Genomic DNA, 23,295 nt, shown 5'->3' with positions numbered 1-23,295 from the left:
CCGAGATCCTCAGAGTGGGTTCCATCGCCGAAAGTGGCGAAATACATGATGCAGAGATTGAGGAAAGCTCTCGAAAAAGAGGTCAGACAAAGACTGAGGGCTGAATGTCCAAGACCAGACCTGCCGGGCAAAGTCGCGGAAGCCCCGGAATTGGACCCTAAAATGTTGTCGTTCGTTTCCAAATCGAACAGGGACCCGAGGAACGGCATAGACCGCTCCTGGAGAAACTGCCAAGAAAAACTCCTCGACCTAGCAGGTCCTCTAGCTAAAATAATGGACCTAGCCGAACGAGCCAGAGATACAGGCGAGGAGGTAGACCCAGGAGTCTTAGCAAACTGGGCCCAACGGGCCGTATGTATACTAGGAAACGCAAACTGCGCGATTTCATCAGAGCGCAGGAGAGGCCTCCTTTTGAAAATCGACCGGAAACTAGGAGATCTGTCGTCATACGAAGCCGGCGAGGCAGCGCAGGGCCTGTTGTTCGGAGAGACTTTTGGTAAGGAGATGGGGAGGTTCGTAGGGACCTACACCTCCCTGGAGAAAGCACAGGCTTCGATGAAGCTTTTCCCAGGGAGAGTTTTTGGCGGGACCGGTCGCTACAGAGGTCGCTCGACCGGTCGATATCAAGCTTCCAGAAGGCCTCAGAACAACAGAAACCAATACTAGGAATCCAGGCAGCCTGATACCTTTTTTTCCCCAAGAGGCCGCTTCCCTAGAGGAGGACCAGGCAGAGGACAGGGAAGAGGACAAAACTTCCCCACAGGTGATACATTTTACATATCCGCCAGTAGGGGGGAGGACAGCTATATTCTGGGAAAACTGGCGCTTGCTTTCCAGCGACGCTTGGGTCCTTCAAACAGTGAAAGGCATGTGTATAGAATTCACAGAAACCCCCGTTCAGGACCAAGCGCCACGCCCCGTAGTCACGACGCTGACCGAGAAAGAGCTGCTAGACATAGAATTGCGAAGCCTAGCAGAGAAACGGGCGATCGAACCATGCATAGCGCAGCCAAGATTTATGAGCAACATGTTCCTGGTTCACCGAACAGACAAAGTGAGACCAGTGATAAATCTAAGACACATGAACAGCTGGGTGGTCTACAACCACTTCAAAATGGAAGGAATCCACCAGCTCAGAGATACGCTCAGACAGAACGACTGGCTGGCGAGGATACACTTGAAAGACGCCTATCTTACGATTCCCGAACAGACAAAGGGATTTCTGTCCATTCCTAGCATTCGACTGGGACGGGCAATTATGGCAGTTCGCAACAATGCCATTCGGGCTCTCCTCAGCGCTGTGGGCATTCACGAAAGTGATGAAGCCGGTAGCCGCAGCGATCAGAGGAAAAGGAATTCGCATGATTATATATCTAGATGACATCCTACTGATGGCCGACAGCAGAGAGACCCTAGTCTACCAGACCGACTGGGTAGTACACCTCTTAACCTCGTTAGGTTTCCTAGTGAACTGGGAGAAGTCGGAGATGGCTCCGGCGAGGAGGATAGAATTCCTGGGGTTTGTTATAAACACCAGGTCTGCGACATTGGAACTCCCAAACAAAAAGATCAGAGACATAAAGAGAGAAATAAGAGCATGTCTCAGCAAAACGAGTATATCACTCCGCACCATAGCGAGAGTAGTAGGCTTACTAATGGCATCAATATAAGCAATTTTCCCAGGGCCATTACACTACCGAACACTTCAGAGGCTGAAGATACGGCATCTTCAACAAGGCCTACGCTACCACCAACTGGTACTCTTAGATCAAGAGTCCAGGACAGAGTTGGAATGGTGGTTAGCGAACATGGAGGCCTGGAACGGCAGAGCCATCTTCGGTGACCGCCCAGACCTGATAATAGAATCAGATGCCAGCAGAGCAGGCTGGGGAGCCCGGTGCGGGGATCTCCAAACAGGAGGGAGATGGAGCGCATCGGAACTCCAATTACACATAAACTGCCTACAGTTACTAGCCGGATCCTTTGCGATCAGGGCATTTACGAAAGGAAAAGTGAACTCCTGTATTCTGCTAAAAATGGACAACATTTCGGCAGTCAAATACATCAACCATTTAGGAGGAACAAGGTCCAAATTGCTGGCGGAAATAGCCAAGGATTTCTGGCATTCCTGCCTAGAATCAGGGATCTCGGTGGTAGCTGAATACTTACCAGGTTCGTTGAATGTAGTAGCGGACTGGAACTCCAGACATCTCTCAGACTCCAGCGACTGGATGCTGGACCGGATGATTTTTCAGAAACTGGAGATGATCTGGGGCCCAATATACACAGATCTGTTTGCGTCCAGATTGAACGCTCAGAAAGAGAGGTTCTTCAGTTGGAGATTGGACCCAGCGGCAGCCGGAGTGGACGCTTTCCTACAAGATTGGAGGGAGTAGACACTTTACGCTTTTCCCCCATTCATAATGATGAACCGAGTACTAGTAGAGGTATGCAGAGAGACAGCGAACCTGATAGTGGTGGCTCAAAATGAGTTGATGATGCACATAAACCCAAGGGTTAAGCATCACGACAGTAAGCAGCAGCTTCTAGGCTAATTTAAGTGAGATAAAGTTAAAGTAATGCTCTTCTAGCTTAGAATACAGAGGACATAGATCCGGCCGGTATTAGCAGGAACTAATATATGTACACAGACACAGACGTTCACATACAAGAAAATGAGAGTTTCCATACACATAGAATGGAAGCGCCAGTATAATAGAAGGATCGGACAGAGATCAACTAATATATAATTTTTAGCTTAGACAATCAGGGAATTACATTGTCACTAAAGCCCTTTATGTAATACCACAGTTTTGGGATGTTTGTTTCTTTATTAAGATTTCGTGAATAATGTATAGAAAATAAAATATTCGTGAATAGGTGAGAATACACAACACTGAAAACATGGCATGAATGACAGCGTTTTTACAATGGGTAACATAAGGGAATTTCATCAATATGCACTTCTAAAGATGGCCACCGCTGTAGCAGTGTGCAGATCACCTTACACACCTTGCTCGAGTCATGATCACCATGACAACCTAACAACAATTGTAAAAGGAAAGCGCAATGGCTCTGTCCCTCGGTGCTGTGCTGATGGAGTTATGAGATAATAAAGGCTTTTACTGGCGGTGAGTGAAAAAAAGAATACACAATAATAATTAGAAATGTTAGCACCAAGGTATGTGATGTTGACATTAAAACTACGCTGTTATTTACAGCAGCCACACACGGTCTCGCATCTACTTTTTTGCGCGAACCCTCTTCAAGGTTAGAGTTTTACGGCACCATTAGGGGATGATTTATAGTCACAAGAGAATTTTTAGAAGCAGTTATCACTACATTAGCCATACTAGACTCATTAATCACGTTTACCCGCATGATATCTCTAAAAATGCTAACCTCAAGGAAAAGTGATCAGTTTCCACCGTATGACAAAGGAAATATGACATTAGTCACACTAGACTCACGAAGTAAGTTGACTAGCATGAGTTTTCCATAAGTGCTAAACCATTAAGGATAAACTAACATTTTTTCACAATATAGAAATTGAAACAAATGATTTATGCACAATTGGGTGGAGACTAAGTGACAAACTGTAATTTGTATAATAACCGCTGAATGTATAACAACAAAAGTGGTATGCATACAAATACAAATTTATTGATGTATATGTAACAGATTTTGTGTGTAAAGCATGGGCATGTGGCCCCGATGAAGGACTTTGTCCGAAATGCATAGGCCTATTGCTGCCCTTTTGCTAAAACTAGCAGTGGTACGTTTACTGAGATTAAACATCAGTAAAACCAGACAAATGAGATTAAGTGTTTTTCTTCACAATCAAAGCAATTTGAAGGAGAAACGAAGGAAAAACATTTCTCATCACTGAAGAAAACTAACCCTTCTAGGGGATTAGGGTGTGCAGCCCACACAATGGCTCATTAGCCTAGGTCTCTCTTTTTTGCTAATATTTATAAGTGCCTGGCACAGTGGCACTCAATAGTGGGCTGCACCCCATAAAGAATAAACGACTTACCAATATTTAGAATGTCTAAAAATAATGATTTACTTACTTACGTGGTGCCCACTCACCCACATAAATAACAGTAATTATGCCAATTTTTGGCAGAATTATATCATACCACAGGTTGTTCGGCAGTAAATCCGCTGGACGGAATTACCTTTCCCTTCATTGGTGTGTGCACAAGCGCGCACCAGGTTATAATTCGGCAGTAACTCTGCTGGATCACATGGCGGTAACCCTAATTCTGCCGCGCCAGAGTTAGCGCCGGATTACAGCCATACTCGTATTGAGGCCCAGTGCTTTCTACAAATCTTGGGCAGCAAAGACCTGAAAACACTCTTTCAACTCACATAACTTAGAAGACAGACTTAAATTAATAGAGAGGAAGGAATATGTTTCTAACCCCTGCAACTTTAAAAGTGTCCTTATAATGATATGGAGACAAAATGGGGGACTAAATGGGGTGAAGGTGTATTTTGGAAAATGCAGTTTGTTGAAGGGGCAGGATCTGGTGAAGGTGCCACCTGGCAGAGGTGGAGTAAAGTTGGGGGAGAGGGTGCATGCACGTATTTGGGCATAGGGCAGCAAAAAGCCTAAATATGCCACTGCATAGACCGAGATGTGATGTGACTCCCATGAAACTGAAGAGACCTCAGAAGACTAAGGACAATGTACCCCAAATGAAACGGGCTCCATTGAAGACAAAAGTCTTCTTTGTTCCTGGATAGGTTTTTTTTTCACTTTCCTGCCTCTTCCCTGGCTGCAAACCAATACATTTTCCATTGTAATTGCCACTGAAAGGCTTAGAAATTGTGCTGGGTTACAGTAGTATCTGTTTGTGCACTAGAAATTATAGCCCATCTCAATACAAGTGTCTGATTAATATTCTATTGGCATAGGAAGGATTTGATAATGTATGGGCGCAGAGTATTGTCTGTTGAGTTTTTTTCCTTGGCGTTAACCTGCTGTATATTTTTTCTTTAGTGCCAACACCTCTGACATTATGGGCCATCATCTTGAATGACCAAAGATTGGGATAAAGAACATGGGCTAGATAAGCCTGTCTACAATCTTGGCGATAAGGCTGATGTTTGGCAAGTCCAGGTATGCCAGTCACATAAAGAAGGATCTTTTGGGTACACATAAATGCGCAGAACTTTATGGGCTGTTTGCACTCATTGATGCAAACACAACCATTGTCCTGGAACTCCAGGATGTGTGCCCTAGTAGACAAGCACCCTCAAATGGTTCCCTCCACTACTTCACCAATTATCCCTGCACACCATCATCTCATCGACATCCGGCCCACCCATCCCGACAATGGCAACTCTTCTGACACTCCACATGGTAGGCCTAACAGTGCCAATATCCTGTGGCAATTTCACCTACAGCACTGTAACCAGTCTATTGGACATTGGCATTCCAGTAAGCTCCATTCCACTTTGCTGCTCTCACCACGATTGGTCTGTGTGCTTGCTAAAATCCTTGCCTCCAACCCATGATTCAAAGAAAGACGAGCACTGAGGTCTCTTTGCTCGATTATTCATTGCAAGTCGCAACTCCAGAGGATGAACAACTTGTTTGCATCTGCAGACAGTCCCAGGGCAAGATGATATGCATACTGTTCAAACATCTGATCTCATGTGAAAAGTATCAAGAAAGGTATCAAAAGAGAAATGTGATTGGTCAGACAAAGTATTTCTGTCTCTTAATTTGTGGACCTACATACTGTGCTTTGAACACACATACTTTAAGGTGGATCACAGCGGGCTCATTAAGGGCAAGATAAATAATTCTTGCAGATGCACCACCGACAACGCTATCAGGTTGTATGTTCCCACGCATCTGTCCTTGGCCCTTTTAGCTCAAACAGACAAGCCACAAACACAGACCCCACATGGAATCCTCCGATGAATGGAGACCCATTTTGTGTATATCTCTATTTATAGGTATTTATGAATCAATATCTGTAGATAAACAAGATAAAACAAACTTCATTTGTGTTCATATCGATAAAAGCAGAGTAGGGGCAGACTTGAGGGAAATGTAAAAGGTCATGTCTATTGACATTATTAAACATTGCTAAACACATGCAAAAACTGCAACCTGTGGATTATGAGATATTGCCGTCAGCCCTTCCCATTGAATTTCCTACATTCGATGAGCATTTGCAGAGAATAAGGGTTTCACTTATCTGAATGCGAGAGCCTCAGGAGCAGAGATACATTGAAAAATGTCATATCCGTCGAGATTATCTAACATTACTAAACACATGCAAAAAAGAAAATGCAACCTAAAAGGTCATCAGTCTTCAAAGGGATTGTGAAATATCAATTTGGAAAAAGTCACCGAATAGGTTGTTTCGCCTGACTACAGAAATGGGAACATTTGACTAAGTTCCCTACCTACCTTAAGGGTGGATGATGGGGTCACCACGATGGCCCAGTGCTGGCCAATGCCAGGTGTTTCTCAGTTCTTGGTTTGTGGGGGAGGATACCTAAGCTACCACCATCATGCCCTGGACAAGATGCAGCAGATTATAATATTGCTGCCTTAGAAGCTCCTGTCTCTTTAAGGGAATTTATGAGGGGGAAGTCCTGCTGAGCCAACTACACCTGTATGCCCGACTATACTTGAGCGGCTGCAGAAATCATATCCAAAACCACAGAAGAAAACCGCAGGACTTGAACTAAGACAGAAAACTCTAGCAATCAACCAGTCAGATCACAAGGTATACACACCCATACATTCTAGGACAGTTATGCTAAAGGAGTCGACCTTTGGGGATACTCAGAATGTTGCAAGAGTAGAAAGGACCGCCCCTCAGGGACCAACAAACATTAAGTCCAACATCAAAACTGCAAGTCATCCCTAGGGACTGGGCCCATACTCCAACCTCCATACCAAGTGCATAGGAAGACACAAATGAGTCCCAAGGCTAAATGGGGGCTGGAAGGCCCTATAAAAGGAATAGCCTGTGGCAGAAGGCTGCAAGAGTTCGGAGAAGATGCTCTTTATGAGACAGCTGGCAAAGAGTGCAGAAGAAGTAGGGGGAAGGACGTAGGGGGAAAGACCTAGGAGACACGCGAGAGAAGGTTCCAAGAGGCTGTTGTAAGTAGAAACGGTTATGAAAAATCTTTAAAATCCAACCAGTCCTGCAGGTCAAATACCTTAATTTATTTTCCTGAACAAAGAGAAATAAACCCGACCCATGAACTTGAAGGCACAAGATGTTTTGTTTTGAAAACATATGGTGACATATGAAGAAACATTACCAGCAATGCTAATGTACCATTTCAATCTTTTCATCCTCCTGGACACATTTGAAAACATTTTCCTATATATTGCAAAGAGTCCAAGATCCCACACACGTGAAGTATCATGAGGCAATGCGACATGGGCTGAAATACATTTAGGCATAGACGTATTTACAACAAGACTGACTAAGCCCAGGGGCTAGGATGGCAGATTGCCAGAGGAGCAGCAATATGTTGCAGTTTGTTTTTAATTTACTTGTCATTTTTTAAATATAAAGTCAATTTTGTTTCTCAGAGTCTTGCTTGTCTGGCTAATTCACAACACTGCAAGTAATTATGAGCTACTAGCAGTGATACCACTCTGACAGCTAAAGTTTTTGAATGCCAAACTTTTATGTAGGCTTGATATTTACAAAAGCTTTATTGTTAGGGTGACTTTTGGCTTATATGTGAAAAGACATCATTTAAAGCTCTCAAGAGAAACAGACCGATTTACAATGACCGATTTTCTATTGATCTGAAAACCAGCATTGCACAGGTCTTTTTCTCTTCAAAGCTCGAAAATGAGTTTTTTCAAAAAAATATTGGTGGGGTTTCACCCCCGAACCTCCCATTGTTCCTCACCACTACCCACCCGCAACCTCACCCCCACCCTCTCCCGCAGGATTTCTATGAAACTGGGTGTTTTACTGCCCAAACCCCCATCTCGAAAGCGCCCTCCCTTAAAAAAAGTAAACGCGTACCAAAAGCAGCCTGCTTTAGGTATTTAGTGATTCAGTCATACAACTCTCAGATATATATGACAGATGTAAATAAAGCTCTTTGGTCATCATTATCTTCCCAAAAGTCTCTTTAATATGCAAAACAGCCAAAACCGCTTTTTATTGGTGCCATTTGACATTATCTTTAGAAACAACTCCAATCAATACACACATACACTGTGTTAAGCAATCACTAGTACCTTATAAATCCACACCTTGCATTTTTTAAATCGTTGCAAAAATTATGGTTTTCCCTTCAGAAAAGTAAAGGTTAAAAATGATGCATCGTTTTACAATATTCAACGTATGCCTATGCTTAAGTCAATCACAGCGGTCCCACAGGTGGCACCAAAATAATGTTCAGACGCACTTATTTCCCTTCACTGCCCCACATTTCAGCGATCTGTGCCCACCCAAAAGGTGCAAGCATGAAATAGATCAGAGAAGTTAAAATCGCGAAGAGTAAATCTGAATGCGCAAGTGCATCAAGAAACCTATGAAAGGATACCCAAAGCTATAGAATGGTGAGAACAAAAACTGTGTGCCAAAGGTACACACTGTTTCACAGCTGTAGAGGTGTCCCGTAAAGATATCCCTTCTTCCATCTTTACAGAAGCCGCTCTTTGCTAACCAGGCAAGTGGCATTCCTGCTGGGTTTGTCATGTGTCTTTGATGGCATTCTGCTGCATACTCAGTACTACAGGAGAACCAACTGCAAAGTATGTCACACAGTGCAAAACTGTGATGATTATAAGCAATCTTAAATTAATTATATTTTAAATACAAGGTAAGACTTTTACTGTGAAACAGTACTTTAAACGAAAGCAGGACATCTATATCTATGCCCAAACATCTCAAAATGTTCCTATTTATTGTACAGTCCATCCCGCTCTACGGAGTTAACAAACATTTTAAATTACCTTAAATGCAAGCGTGCATGACCCATAGCCTAAACCACACCCACAAAGATAATATTGTGCTGGAACGCACGACCCTTTGCTCACTTTTACTCTTCGAGTGTTGGGTATTTTGAACAATTGCACAAACAGCAATGATTTAAGCAGTATGCACCACTTCATTTGTTAAAAGTATCTATGTGATCACTGCACAGCCAAAGATTTTAGAAAACAGAAATGATGAATGCGTAAATGCAGGTGCATAGTCAGAACATAGATCGCACATCTATGTTTTCCTGCCAAAATCCCAACCTTGCGACTATGGGGGACACCCCGGCAAGCCTCGAACCCATTATACTGTACAAGGGGAGCACGGGACACCCCCGCAATCCATGCTCCACTTATACGATATAATGGGTTTTTGGTACAATAACTGTTATAAAAGGTGCCTGTATTGTGCAGCTATGAAGAATGTTGTTGCGTCCCACATATGAATGTTCAGGGTTGCCCCTATTCATTACTCCACCATGAGTATTCACAGCCAAAGATTCCCAGAACATTCGCCAACTGCCTTTACTCTACTAAGGTGTTTCTGCCCAGCTAGAGTTTACAAACATGATTTGTGATTTTGCCATATTTTGCCATATTTTAAAGGTGTTCCAGCCCAAGGGATTAGGCGTACATAAGCTGCAGCAGGTAGATTGCCTTATTTTCATTTTGCCCACTGCTAACACCAGTGCTGTAAAAATGAGAAGGGGGTTGAGTTATGTTAATTCAACAAAGATGTGCCTGAACCATTTGCATATATTTCATATGTAAACTTTACCATTTGACAAGACCAGAAGTAGAAATGTAGTTATGTTGCATTAATATTACAGACCAGTCTAAGTGTTCATAGAGTGACAGCAGGCAATGGGCCTCATCATGAGTTGGGCGGTAACCCTCAAGTCCAGCGGAACCGGTATTAGCGCCGCCAATACCGCTCCGCCAGATCACGACTGTAAATACTGCAATATGCAAACTAGCAAGAACTTGCAGGTTTAATTAACAGTTGGATGAGAGACTTAGAGACCAATTTATGTTGTAGTGTAGAAGCAGCAAAGTAAGAGAAAGGCCTTAGAGGACAGAATAAAGGTGACTTCTGTTAAGCCTACACCTGCAGCTACCCGCAGCGATTTTAATGAATCCATAGCATTGATAAGTGGCCATGGTGGAATGAGAAGATGGAGTAATGATAACAGAGGATTGAGATATAACCGCAAGAGCAGAGGGACAATGAATAGGAGCTCTGGAAGATATCAGACTTTGAGGGAAAAAATACAAGAGGACGAAGAATGGTCAGAACCTGTGCTATAGGTGTGGCAGCCCCTCCCATCTAGCCAACCATCCAACCTGCCCAGCATTAAGGATGATATGTAGGATTTGCAAGAGCAAAGGTCACATAGCGACATGTTATAGAAACAAAGGTTCCGCCAATTGGATTGGGGATGAAAGTGATGAAGGAGAAAACCATGTTGTTCATCTAACCAATCATGCTTAATATGGCACTCTCTATTCTGACTCTTTGTACCCTCACATGAACTGCTTCATGCTCACTGTAACCAAGAGCCAAGTATCCTGATGTAACTATTATAATCACTGTCACTAAGACAATCTTATGCAACTATGTATGACAATCTCTTGGAACTAAGACAATCTTATGTAACAGCGCCTCGTTGCCCGTGGGCTGCTAGTGTGCTCTACAAATACAAATAAATAAATAATGTATATCTGCTGTAGGGGATGGAGAAGATATGACAGACAGGCCGAGGAGGTCAATCGGTCCTAAATATTTACATGAGGTAGACATACCCAGAGCATATAGAGGGGTGAAGATTGATTTAATTGGCTGGTTCAAAGCGACACTTAATTTCAAAGGAAGACATGTTAATGTTAAAGGACATTTGTACCGCGCACTATCACCACCGAAGTGGTCCCCTGGTGCTCTGGCGGCTCTGAAAAATGGCAGGAGAGGGGGTGGGTTAGTGGGAATAAGCTGGAAAAGTGCAAGAGAGCAGTGATGTGGTGTTGACAGCCTCAGCCCGGTGGGTCCGTTGGCTGGGCTTGGGGTGTTTTATGGTCCGTAGTCATCGTGTGCTGTTGTGCAAGTCTATGGGTGGTTTGTTTTGTTGTTGCATTGTTGTGAAGTTTGTGCGGATTGCTGCATTTTAGGCTTGTGGTTGTGTTTGGTTATAGTTTGAGAGGTGTATGCAGAGGGATGGAATTGTTAGTTGGTTGGTTAGTTGGCATTGCTGTCCTTGCAATTGTGGGATTCCATCTAGGTGCGGTACATGCTAACAGTCACACTTCCATCCAGATGTCGCGCAAGCTAAAGTTCAGAACTCCATACTAGTGTGGCACATGCCAACAGTCACACCTCCGTCTAGATGCGACGCAAGCCAGGGCTCAGAATCCTGAGTGTGGTGCATGCTAACAGTCATATTTCTATCTAGATTTGATGCAAGCTAGGTTCAGAATTCTAAGTGTGGCACATGCGAACAAACATATTTCTATCTAGGTGCAATGCGGGCCAAGCTTGAGAATTCCATCTAGGTGTGGCACATGCTAACAATCACATTTCTGTCTAGATTGGGCGCAGACTAAACTTGAGAGTTCCATCTAAGTGTGGCATATGCTAGCAGTCACATTCTATCTAGATGCGACGCAAGCTAGGTTCAGAATTTTAAGTGTGGTGCATGGTAAGAATCTCATATGTTAACAATCACATTTCTGAAATTCCATCTAAGTGTGGCATATGCTAACAATCAGTTGGACGCATCAAAGACTCCTGAAGGTACATCTGGATCCAAATGCTGATGAAGCACTACTTGTAATTGAAGATGTGGAACAGCACAAGAGTGTAACTGAATATGATGCGTTCAAGGAAGAGATTGGATGTCTAAAGGGGATCACGCATCACATTTTATTGAAGGATGAATGCAAACCTGTTGCACAAAAACTACACATCATACCGCTATCCTTGAGAGGGGAAGTAAAAGATGAACTAAACAAATTTGAGAAGCAAGGTATTATAGAAAGCATTGATGCCTCAGAAGAGGTTTGGGCCCTGGTGGTAGTACGGAAACCTTCAGGTAAAATCAGATTATGCCTAGACATTTGATGGAGAAGGTGTGATCTTTTTCCAGGAGTACGTCTTTATCTATGCCAATGACAAAGATGAGCATGATAGAAGATTAGAGAAAGTACTGAAAACACAGTGTAAAGTAGCAATAACGCTTAGCAAGGATAAGTAGAAAACAGGAAAGAAATGGAGTATTTGGGTCACTTCATTTCCAAGGATGGTATTTCACCAAAGGAGGAAATAGTTAACGCAATAGAGCAAACAGCCACGGCTTGTAAAGATCAAGTGAGAACATTTTTAGCAATGGCTGAATATTATACTAAATTCATTAAGGGATTTGCCGATCACACACACTACTTAAGGAGCTTATTAAGATCCAATGTACAATTTTGATGGAATGTGAACTGTGAGGAAGAGTTCCAATATATTATACAATGGTACCAGCACTGCACAATTATAGGAGGGGTCGACAGATTGTTATTTCCACAGATGCCAGTAATGTGGGATTAGGTGATGTACACTCTCAAATTGAGGACAAGAAGGAACATATGATAGCATTTGCGTCACGCCTATTGAAGGGGCCAGAGAAAGCCTACTCAGCCATTAAAAAAGAAGCAGTGGCAGTGAAATGGGCTACTGAAAAGTTCAGGAGTTTGGTATGGGGATCCACATTTGAGCTACACTCTGACCACAAACCGCTGGTTCAGGTTTTTCCAACTAAAGGATTAGACAAGGTATCAGGAAGAACAAGAAGGCGGGTGTCCAGGTTGCAAGAGTTAGATTTCAGAATGCTATATATTCCAGGAGTAAGGAATTATGTGATGGGTGGAGGTGAAGATGATACCTCATGTCACTACTAACGGTATTACTGAGTTTCTGGAACAATCGTGTGGACATGAGGGTAGAAAAGACCCATTGCACATAAGACAAGTGCCACATCTCATCCACAAACACAGAATTGTGGAGATATATAATAGAATTATTAAGGAAGCCATTATGTGGGCATGGTCCAATGGAAAGAAGTGATGAGGAGGACGATTGTTGCCCATAGGCTTACCCCACACTGCACCACAGGCGTTTCTCCGTTCAAACACAGTAGAGGGAGAAAGGGTACAACGAGGCTCTTTCCTGGCTGGACTGGAGATGTGTTAGGGATGGAAGTCAAGTTGAGTGGTGTGGAAGAGAGGCTTAGACATTGTCAATTTAAGAACAAAGCTGCCCAGGACAACAGGCAGTTTAGAAGACGCAAGGTTCCACAGTTGGGAGGTTGGGTCAGAATAAGTTTGCCAGGTGCCTTGTGTGGTGATGGTTGTCGATGTTCTAAAGCAATTGAGGTGATTGAGATGTTCAAGCATGCAGAGAGGACAAAAGATGGTAGGGTGTGGAATATGGAGGGTGATGGTGACGGAATCGAGACAGGTTGGAGAGATTGGGAGAAGTATTGGAAAGGTGGGCGGTGAGGCTGGTGAGAGGTGGAGTGTTGAAATGATTGGAAAATCTTCCTTGTAAGATACATCAGATAGTTCGGCATCCACGTCGAGATGCGAAAGGAGTTATAGGAGACCACGTTACCTGCATGACTATGCCGATTAGTGGAAACAATAGAAGCATAGTGGTGAAAGAAAGGGGATATGTAGTGTTGGGATGCATTGCCTCATGGAACCCATGACGCAATGCAAATGGAACAAGCCTGAGGAAGGGAGCATGAGGAAGAAGAGAGAACTGTTGGTGTGGCTGGAGAGTGGGGCTTGACAATCACAAGACAATCATTACTGGAGCGGAGAGACCGCCCCAAAACATAGGACAGAAGTTGTCTCGGAGGATGTTTGCTCCCTGGCGATAATAAGCCCGGTGGGCCAAACAAAGGGATTTAAACTCAATCCTTTTGGCCACTGGGAGCCAGTGAAGAGAATGAAGTAGGGAGTAGAGGTGCCAACCCTGACGGCAAGATTCTGTAAAAGCTGCAGCCAGTGTATCGGGCCAAGAGACTGGGCCAAAAACATGGAATTGCAATTGTCCAAGCAGCTTGTAAACAATGAGGCTACCACAGGGCGCAGGCAAACAGGTATAAAAGGTAAAAACTTGCAAAGAATTTTAAGCAAGAATTGGCCTGTTTTGCAAACTGCACGCAACTGGGGAGCCATAGACAGTGATGAAGAGAGATTAACTCCCAAATTCTTGACTGTCACTGGGATGGGAAGAGCACCCAGCACCGGCAGCCGAAAAAGAAGAAGCCCATGAAAGAGTCAGAAGAAGAACCAACCACCAGAACATTGGTCTTATCCCCATTTACCTTGAGCCAGTTGTCATTCATCCAACCCCTTGCGGCCAGTATGCAGTCATTTTATTGCAAGCAAAACAGTGTGGTACATAATAGAGCGAACAAAAACACAGAAGAACACAGCCGAAAATATTAAATAAGTATATAAAGTGTAGTGTGGCAAGGGGTTGAAATTGGTCAGATGGGGTGGCTTGAAAAGTGTGGAAAAAGGGGGGGTTTGTAGGGAGAACCCCCAAATTAAAACATTTAATTGGGGTCGGTAAAATCACATATAACCCTTGTGGCCATGTGGCACTCACATAAGCGAGACGACACCTCAGCCTGTTCAAGATCTAAACAGTAACCACAAAAGTGATGGGTGAACGGTTTTGAATGAATCTGAACCACTGGCACTGCTCTGGGCAACCTTCCACACCACCGTTTTCTGGCCCGTCTGCAACATTGCAAAAAGGGTCCAGCCATATGCAAAACAGTCGGGTACCGCCACCAATAGTAGCAGCCCAGCCCGAACTGCTAGCCCAGTTTCCCTCTGCACGGAAACACAAGCAACCTCAAACATGTTTCAGCCTTGTTGGGCCTTCTCAGTGAGGTGCAGCTTGGTTCCCTATGGCGCAGCGAGCAAGGGACCCACGTCTTGGAATTCCCTCTCTCACATAGTGATACAACCTGTAACCCCAAAAGTGATGGGTGGAAGGTTTTGAATGAATCTGAACCACTGGCATCACTCTGGGCAACCCTACACACCACTTTTATTTGCCTGTCTAAGATATTTTGTGACCACAGACCTAGCCTTGTGATGCAACAGAGCACTTTCCGAGCCATAAGCAGAAGTCCACAGTAAGGGAAGCAGAAATATAAGGGTGTGGAGAGCCAACAACAGCGGAGGGGAAAGATAGGCAATTTGTCAGCAAGGGAACTACAAGCAATCAGGAGAGAAAAGAGTGGGAGGAACAGATCATCCAGTCTCATGTTAGGTCCACGCATACACCCCACCTATGTGTTATGGAGGAGCAATAAAGAGGAGTGTCTTGAGCACCTTCCTGAAATTTAGAAGCGAACGGGTAAGTCTCGAGATGACATAGTGTAGGTTCCAGAGTCTGGGGCATAGATAGAGAAGACTTGTCTACTGGCTCCTTTTCTCCTGCACCGGCGGAATTCAAGTCTGCACATGTCGTCCTTACATATGCGGATTGTAGGCCTCTGGAAATACTCAGCATATCAGCGAGGCAGCTTGGGAATTCTGGTCTATTTGGTCAGGAATGTGAAAATAAAGAGCCCATATGTCGCGCTTCTTTGTTGACGTTGCATTGTCCTTACCACTTTCTCAGATGTTGCATATTATCAATGGCACAGTACTTCCAATTGAAGCTCAGCTAGTCTCCAATCTGGGTCCTCGCTTCCCACATTGAGTCTGAAGTGAGCGGTGCAGGACTTGGTGCTGAAGACATTTAGCTTGGAGTCTAGCGGGCTGCTATTGTCACTCTCTGCCAAACTGTGAGTCTGGTTTGTGCCTCCTAGACTGGAGCTGGCAGCTGTGTCCATCAAGCCTTCTCCATCCAAAGACACATCTGGCCTAACCACCCATCAAAAGGCCATTAAACAATGATGTTATGGAAAATAGGTACATTTTTCAAAGTCCTCCCAATGCTTTTGTTCCTGAAAACCGGAGATGGGGCTATGAAGCCTTCCACACTCTTGAGTCCAAACTTATGACTTTAGAGAAGCCAGATCCAGGCCATAAGAAGCGGGTCAAAAGATAACCACTGCCAATACTGCAAAATTTCCTCTGAAAGAGAATCTCTAAAACATTTGGCCACGGTGTGTATTCCTTGAAAGATCTTCACACAAAACATTTCCGATCACTTTTTTCAGATTTTGCAATTTCGGTCTCCTCAATAAGGTGGAACTTGTTAATCCAGGGCCACAGCATAAAAAAACATAATTGCCCTAGTATTTCTTGAAGACGTTTGTGTGGAGACAGGACCTGTCCCAAGAATCTGACTTTCTTATTTCAGGATTACCTCTAAGATCATGTTATTTTTTTATTTTCTTTCTTCCTTTTATCTGGGTGCTGTTTTAAAACTGATTTCTGTTTGTTTTCTTTTGATAAAAACAAGTTGATGCAATAAATAAATAAAATATATAAATTGGTAGAGAATCACTTTTCTGACTAATTATCAATGTTCAAACAAGACACAGCTACGAAATGTAAGGAATCCAGTGCAACCCTGAACTGGGTAGCCAAATACTGCATCCAGAAAGTTGCAGTGTGGATATTTGGGGGGTCTAATATGGACTACTTGTACATACTGACTGGTGTAATGTATTATCTTCATTGTACCACATCAGTTCTAAGCCACGTGGATACTTTTTGTGCCAGCTACTTAGAAGTCTCAATGATCACTTCTCTGTAATTTCTTCTTAGAGAATCAGAAGCAGACCAAGCCCCAGGAAGGCAGACTCCATGGTTCCAAGTACATATCAACCTCAGAGCTGCTGCAGAGCCCACACCACTTCCAGTGAATTGGGATTAACATGGTGTACTGCTGAAATCTAGAGGGCAGCTCCAGATAGTGCAATTAGTGCATACAAATATTTCAGAAGGGAGACTCACAACAGAGTATGCAGTGGTCGTATGGATTTTGCAAGGTCTGTAGGAGATAGGAGGCTGAGGACAGACCAAGGATGTTGTAGAGTTAAAGATCTAGAGGGATGATGAGAGAGATCCCGAAATCTTGGGAGCAGGACACCAAAGAGGGTGGCAACAGTGAGAGACCCAGAAAGTGGAGGAGAGCGAACCCAAGGTGTGTATTAGGGGTAGGTGGGGGTGAGAGAGAGAGACTGACTCAGGCAGCTGTGCAGAGAGAGACCCAAGAGCTTGGGAAGAAACATAATGGGGAGTGAAGGACCTAAGAAGCTTAAAGGGAGCAATTCCAATATCAGCTCTGGCTACAGAGGTGTTTAAGGAGGAGGTGGCAAAAGATGTTAAGAACAAGGTGGTGAGAGTAGCTAAAGAAAATGTAGTGAGAGTGACCAGCAGTTCAGACAGTGAAGAAGTCAATCCTTAATATAGAGGGTCCCAAGGCTGTGGGGGATAGCGCAGGGGCACCGCACTGGTCTTAGAAACAAGACAATGCAGAGCAACACAGGTTTGAATTCCCCTCTTGCGCTTTGAGATTGGTGTCCGATGATATGCATGTTATAAAAGATTAATTAATTATAGGGAAGGTGATGAACAGTAAGAACATAACTGAAGAGGAGGGGATCAGAGTGGAGAGGTGAAGCAGATCATCCCCAGTATTAGGGTAGAGGAGGAGGAGGAGGAGGAGGAGGAAGAGTAAGGAAAGATCAGGGACAGAGTAGAAGAGAAAGATGAGGAGTCCGAGAGAAGATGCAAGGCAAAGTCTGGCATGGGTGAAGGAACAAGACAGATGTGAAGTTTCGAGGGAGTGCAGGAGAAGCAGGAGGATAAAGTGAGAGAGAAGGAAGGATCAAGGGAAGTTCACCAAGGTGTGAGCTTGCGTTGGGAGGTCAAGGAGAGGAGCATGGTTTGACAGGTTGCAGACTCTTCTCGTTCCTTTTATCTGGTTCTTTGTCACCAATCTCCTCGACTAACTAGAGCATTCCTTAAAAATGTGAATCTTTTTCTTAAAACAAACCCTCTTCAACACTTAAATCCGATCTGGCACTTAAGATCTATAAAAAGGCCATTGTCTCGGCCAAATGTAGATTTTTACAGAACCAGATTGATATGACAAATATTAAACCTAAGGAGATTTTTTGAATTAATAAAAAGCCTATCCAACCCTTTATACACATCATCGAGCTTGTTTCCCTCTCATAAATTGACCATTTTAATGAAGATGTGCGTTATGAACAAAGTTAACACCATTCGAACAAATAACGATCTACAACTATCCACTTTACAATCTTCTTTGTCTGACATTGATCACCCGACACCCTCTCCATCAGCATTACTCAAGTTTAATTTTACTCCAGCCACCCCAGAGGAAATATTTGTATTAATTTCAAATTCAAAACCAATGAATCATAATGATGGTCCCATCCCTGTTGGCCTTGCAAAACAACATGATACAGAACTGAGTGAATGCATTGACAGTTTTGTAAATTTCTCTTTTGCTCAAGGCATAGTCCCAATGGAGCTTAAAAATATCTTGTTTGACTCCTTTATTTAAGAAACCCTCAATGGATCATAATTTGCTTTCAAATGATTGCCCTATTTTAGGTTTGTTATGGCCTGCTAAGGTCCTTGAAAAGATTGTCACTACCCAACTTCAAAACTTTCTGGAAGAACATCAATGCTTGACATGTTTTTGTCAGGCTTTAGGGCCCATCATGGTACGGAGACTACACTCCTGGCTGTCTTGGACGACATCTTAAGATCAGCCGATGAAGACGACCTATGTCTGCTGGTTATGCTCACCTTTCGGCGTCTTTTGATACAGTCAACTTCGATATACTTATATCCAGACTGACTGAGGTAGCCCAAGTGTCAAAGACTCGCAAAAATGGTTTATATCTTCCTTAACAGACCGACTCAACAGGTAAAAATAGGAGCCTTTCACTCTAGCTCGCTCCCTGTTGTGTTCCACAGGGCTCTGTCCTTTCTCCTCTATTATGTAACATTTACCTTCGAAATTTACTGGATATCTTAAAAATTCAGCCTACGGTATCATTCATATGCTGATGATACACAAATGTACGTCAGGATGAATCATTTCCCGGATTCAATTAATGGATATTAGACTGTGCCCAGGATATCAAAAGTTAGATGCTGACAAATAGGTACAAGTTAAATCCCACTAAAACTGAGATTATCTTGTTTGGACCGAAATATCTTCTGCCAGATTTACACCACCTTGTTTCTTGCCCTGCTTTATTTGATGTGCATACTATCTTTTAATCCAAAGTAAAACATTTTGACAGTCAAACTTGAAATGTAACTTGCAGGTTAGCGAGATACTAAAATGAATCTATTATCGACTCAGACTGCTGCAACCTATTCTCACTCTTAATGCTGAGAAAGATCAACCAGTTGTTGTTGTAGCATTAATAAATTCCAACTATTGCAATACTATTCTCACTGGAATTCCGGCAGGCCAGATACACCGCCATATGGGTTGCCCAAAATGCAGCCATCAGACCTCTTTTTAATCTGCCTAAAACGGCCCCTGCATTTTCCAATCCCTGAATCCTTTATTTGACACCAGTACAATAAAGTATCCTTTTCAAGATCCTCTGTTTTGTTATTAAGTGCTTTTATGACCTGGATCCTATCTATCTTGTTTCTAAGACCTACCCCTATTGCCCAGCTTGATCTCTTCGATCAACCAATCAAAATCTACTAGTAGTACTTGCTTCCGATTTTGTACATCATGAGGACGGGTTGTCAGGGGACAAAGGGTCAGGAAGCAGAAAGGGGTGGGGGTCACAATAGGTGGAACATTATGTCATCAAAACCTAGGAAGTACCACGTAAATCATAGCAGGTTCCACGTTTGCCCCACATGAGGTGCGCTCTACTTAGACTGGGCAGAAGCCAACAGACACCACTTGGTAGAAGCCAGTAGCTACAGACAAGAGCCAGCAAAAAAACAACAAACACTGACAAAACCTGCATCAGGTTTTGCCGCATTAACAATACCATTCTTGTGAATTACAGAACGATTGCTAAGATTGCTGTATTATTGAAAGCACTAGTCTATCCATGCACCTAATTCTATATTACTGTAGACTCACCAACGCCAGTACAGCGCTCACAGAATCTGGCCCTGCAGTCCACAGGGACAACGCAGACCGTACTATGCATCCCACACCACAGAACGGGGAATAAAAGAATGCCGAAGCTAAGTATGATATGATATGACATTTATAACGCGCCTGTACACAAGTATTTCTAGGAGCGACAAAACAATGAGGGGGAAACAAAAGGAGGACAAAACAACAATCTTACTAAGCCTTGTGTACTTCAGATCGTTCAAGTGCAGGGAAGAGGGAAGGGGAGAAGTGCAGGTAAATCAGTAAGTGCAGCCAGTGGGTGGCTCATCGATGCAGACAGAAGAGACTGTAGGGTTTCAGGTACAGACCCTGAAGTGCTGGGGGAGCACGCACGCAGTGCAAGGGCAACTGGACATGCAGGTTTCTGAGACCAAGTTCAGAGGGTATCCAGCTGACCAGTGTGCGGAGCAGGCAAGTAGGTCAGCAGGGGAGAGGAAGAGAGAAAGCGGAAGGGAAAAGGAACGTCTTGAGTTGCTTCCGGAACCAAAGAGGGTTCTGCTCAAGTTTGAGAGAGGCAGTGAGGCTGTTCCAGAGGGAGTCCCCAGCCAAGGAGAGCGATCTGCCCCCAACTCTCTGCTTAGAGAAGTGTCTGCCCCTCAGAGAGTTGGAGGTGGAAGAGCGGAGAGCTTGAGAAGGAAGATGTTTTGGAAGAGAAAGTTGGAGGAAGAGCGGTCCGAGGCCCCAGAAAGCCTTGTGGACGATGCAGAGGATCTTGAACTTGATCCTTGCAGCCACAGGGAGCCAGTGAAGAGATTTCTTGGCTGGAGAGATATGATCCCTGGGCTTGAGGCCAAGCACAAGTCTCGCAGCCCTGTGCTGAATAAGTTGTGAAGTTCGAAGAGTAGAGGCAGGCAGATTTAGAAAGAGGCTTTTGCAGTAGTCCAGCCTAGAGAGGACCAGAGCTCTGGAGACAGTGATTTTCTGGGGGAAAGTGAAAAAAGGAAGAATACCTCTGAGGAGGTACAGCTGATAGTTTGCCTTCTTGGAGACATCAGTGATGTGAGGGGAGAAGGAGAGGGTGGAGTCGAAGATGACACCAAGGTTCTTAGCCTCACAGGAAGGAGCAGGAAGAGGGCCCAGAGCGGCAGTGAATATCATACTACTTTCCCGTAAGGATAGGGGTGGTTGAATTACGAGACATTCTTGTTGGATTGATAGGGCCATAATGGTGGCTATCAGGTTAATGTTGATGAATGGCTGACGGAATTACATGTTTTGGCACAGTATGATAAGGTTTCATTTCATAATAAAGATAAGGATGAGGATTATTTGAAATTATGGGGTCCCTTTATGGCTCTATATGATTGATGGGAAGGTGGACTTGTTTTGACGGTTATGGTAGTCGTAGTGAAAAGGGTGGGGTTCCCCCTTTTTTTTTTGTGCTGTCTTGTGTGGTTGTGGTTATCTTGCTGGTTATGTTTCACTACGGTTGGTTTTCTGTTTGATTTGCATTATTTATGATGCTCTTGTCTTTTTGTAAAATTCATTCTTTATGCTGATTGTGAAGCATTGTTGCTTTTACTATTATTGTTTATATGAAAAATAATAAAGTGTTGTTGAAAAAAAATAAAAGAGTGAGCAGCCAGAGAGAGAAAGGAAAGGAAGGAGCATGTGTCCCAAAGAGGAAGATCTCAGTCTTACTGGCTTTAAGGAAAGCATGCTACATTCCTGAATTGCGGCCAGACAGTCTGGTATGAGAGAAGGAGCAGAGGTGGCTGAGGGGATACTGAAAGAGAGCTTAGTGTCACCCGCATAACACTGAAAATTGGAACAGAAAGAAGTGATGCGATGGGCAAGAGGTGCCAGTTGGTGGTTGAAAAGTCAGGGATAGAGGTTAGACCCCTGGGGAACACCACAAGTAGAGAGACAGAGAAAAAGGAGAGGAAGGACCCCAGTTGGACCTGAGAGGGTTGGTTAGTGAGAAAGGAGGTCAACCAGACCAGGGCCTGATCGGTGATACCCAGGTTGTCATGTAGGCGATTGAGAAGGATGACATGGTTGACCGTGACTGTGTCAAAATCAGAGGATAGATCGAGGAGAATGAGGATAGAAGGGAGATTAGAGAGCAGGTCTTCACGGGTGTTCAGGAGAGCAGTTTCCGTGTTTCTGGCAGCTCTGAAGCCAGACTGGTGGTTGTGGAGACATCCAACAGATTCAGTATGCAGATTAAGCTGGGAGATTGCCATACGCAAAGATAAAAATGTACTGACCATGTTCATTGTTGTAACTTAATCCATATTTGGTGCATACTGGTTACTGGAAGCAAAGAAATAATGTGCTTCAAAAGTGTATTATAGTGGCTATACTAGTGGCATATTAGCAGCAACACCCAGCAAGGTAACTGGTACAGCTATATGTGAGTGTGTGCGTGTTGATCAGTACATGGTACAACAGTGTAAAGCAGAATCTACTCACTGTGATGTTGGCCCACATGCATGTATGCTAGAATGCAAGCATGCATGTGAAAACTGAGGCATCACGTGCACACAAGAGCCAAGGAGCATACCTTTCCTCAACTCCCCCATACCCATCCAAAACCGTTCCATCTACCCGGTTACCCTAAACACCCCGTACCCATCCAATCCGTGGACCTTAACCCTGCTACTCCATGGGGGCTGCAGCCAACCTGAGTTGCTACTAGTGTAGGCGCCAAAAATCGCTGAGGGGCGGCAGGAGTGCGTGCTATGTTTGCGTGAGAACCTAGGACCTGACACAGATGCCTCTTGGTTTTTGGTCCTCACGCTTGGAATTCATTACCCCCCGAACTTTGGAACTCGATTCGCTTTTCTTTTTCAGGAAGAAGCTAAAAGCACAAATTAATTTCTGCAACAATGTGGTCACATCGCCTTTCTTCTGTGTCTTCTTATATGTAACACCTGCGCCTAGATACAGTTTAATGTTTGGTTTCCTCCTCAGGCCAAAGCGTGCTACAAATAAGTACAATCAAATCAAATCAAGGATATAAAGTTAAACCAGTGTTCTGTGCTTACCAGACATTTGTGACACTTTTCAATTAATGTTAACACTCAAAAGAAAACTGTAACAGTTTGCAAATTAAACCAATACAAATAATACATATAATCCAATGTAATTGGTGAGTCCTCAAAAAGTACATTTTAATGGTCATCCCCACAGCCCAGCCGAAGCTTGTTTCAAC

At 43.8% G+C, this 23,295-nt stretch overlaps 1 protein-coding gene across 4 annotated transcripts in view; it reads right to left on the bottom strand.

Annotated features, from left to right (window-relative positions):
• EDA (ectodysplasin A) overlaps positions 1 to 23,295 on the bottom strand; it is a 2,379,945-nt gene that overhangs the window by 1,335,857 nt on the left and 1,020,793 nt on the right. The window lies entirely within an intron of this gene.

This window comes from Ambystoma mexicanum, chromosome 5p (assembly GCF_040938575.1).
Source record: "Ambystoma mexicanum isolate Mex_15411 chromosome 5p, UKY_AmexF1_1, whole genome shotgun sequence".
NCBI lineage: Eukaryota > Metazoa > Chordata > Amphibia > Caudata > Ambystomatidae > Ambystoma > Ambystoma mexicanum.
The sequence above is the reverse complement of the archived record's forward strand: the minus strand, read 5'-3'. Positions and strand labels throughout refer to the sequence as shown.